Source organism: Chenopodium quinoa, unplaced genomic scaffold, assembly GCF_001683475.1.
Source record: "Chenopodium quinoa cultivar QQ74 unplaced genomic scaffold, ASM168347v1, whole genome shotgun sequence".
NCBI classification, from domain to species: Eukaryota; Viridiplantae; Streptophyta; class Magnoliopsida; order Caryophyllales; family Amaranthaceae; genus Chenopodium; species Chenopodium quinoa.
Window position 1 is genome coordinate 2434938 of NW_018744239.1, and position 1893 is coordinate 2436830.

Sequence of the window (1893 nt, forward strand, 5' to 3'; positions counted from 1 at the left end):
ATGTATTGCTATATACATGCTAGTTAATTTGTCAAGTTGTGAGTTACTTACTTCTGCTTATTATGTTGTATATTATCCACCGATTAGGTGCATTGATTGATTAGGACTTGTTTGTGTGACTCTCGATTATTCTTGAGTGTTATTGTTATCCCTAATCTAGTGAAAAATGGATATTATGATTGTTTAATTTAACTAATTGTGAGTATGTGACTTGAAGGGCATTTGGATTATATGATTTAATTCATGAGTACTTAGTTAAATTGTTAGACTTGGAGATTGAGTAGAATTGTGAATGTGTTGCTATTCTACTTGTTGATGTTTGCATGAAGCATAACTTCTTTTGTGGTCTAAGTGAGACAATTGTTTATATCTCCTAAGTTTATATATAGCAGAAGTAAAAGTGTTACCTCCACCAAAGCCTAAAAGAGTTAGGTTGGTCAAAGTTGTTTTTCAGAGAAGAAATCCACAATGAAATAATTGAAGGTATGATCCTATTGTTTGGAGAGGCCATTTAAATTGCTAGTGTTTCAATGTTTGGTTATTGAAATTTATATGGAGGTAGCAATTTCTTGTTTTCAACTCTCTTTGTTGGCTAATGGTTTGTCTCACAAAATGTGTTTTAGCCCCCCTCTTGATTATCAGATTGGTTATATATGAGATAACCTAAATGCTTGTTGTGTGGGGGTGTTTATGGAAGGTGAGATGTTCCTTATAGTGCTTCGCAGTTTATATTTGAGACTCTGCGATGTTGTGATTATTAAACATGCTGAATCTAATATTGTTTATTTATTCACTCATGTGAGTGATCTTTTCTTAATTCATTCATGTGGAATGTGTGTTTCCTTAGCATAAACCTTTATGTTATTAATTTAAAGGACCTAATGTGTGGTCTATATTGAGTTATGCTAATGATATATGAAAATCAATTAAAGCAGAACATACTGGAAATTATGGAAGTAATGAGATCTCTGCTGCTTTACTTATTCTAGTTCACAAGTTTAATGTATGTTGAACTATGAGATAGGTGTTTAAGTCTAGATGACTTTGATATGACGAATCACGTATATGAAGTTTCTCAAGTACGATTTATATCATGTATTAACCTTGTTGATCATGTGGGTGTTTCCTTTGTTTCTTAAGCTTTGGTCTGAACAATGTAGTTGATGAGTGGATCAACTAAGGTAAGTCTTATGGCTAAAGCATGAACTAGTTGAGTTCCGTCTTGTGTTTACTTTCATGTTTGAAAGGTTTAGATGGATTGTTTCTTGGTATTTCAGTAATGGTGGATAGGAATCCGAAACCATATGAACATACCATGATAAGTGTTACTTGAACTAGTTTGAAGAGAAGAAATATGTGAACATAAAATCAAGCTCTTCTGGAGTCTTATGCTTGAGATTTATATGTCTTACCTTACCATGGAATGTCCTTCGGTTGTAAGTGCCTTTCAAGGGAAACTTGTAAGGTTTTGGTATACCTTGGAAAGGATTGAGGGTAAGATATTGTGTTTTCACGATATACATGTAAGTTTGGTATTGACCCAATTTATTACTCACTTGTATTATGAGCTTGTCACTTTTGCAGTCAGGTTGCGTATGCTTCCTAACATGATTGATTAGAAATCATGGTGTTTGTTAGTGATGCAATTACATGAGACAACTCAAGGTATGAGGCATAACCTTCATATATTAAATTAACTTTTGCGGTTAATGTGGTGAGTGGACTAGACAAGTCATGTGGGGGTCAAATGTAAGTATCCAAACTATGTCAAATGTTTTTCATTCTTGGCATGCGAATGCAATGATGTACTACATGTGTGTTTATTATGATGAGCATTGATGTTAGTCAAATGCTAGTCTAATCGTATGTTGTTGATTACACATGTACTGATTG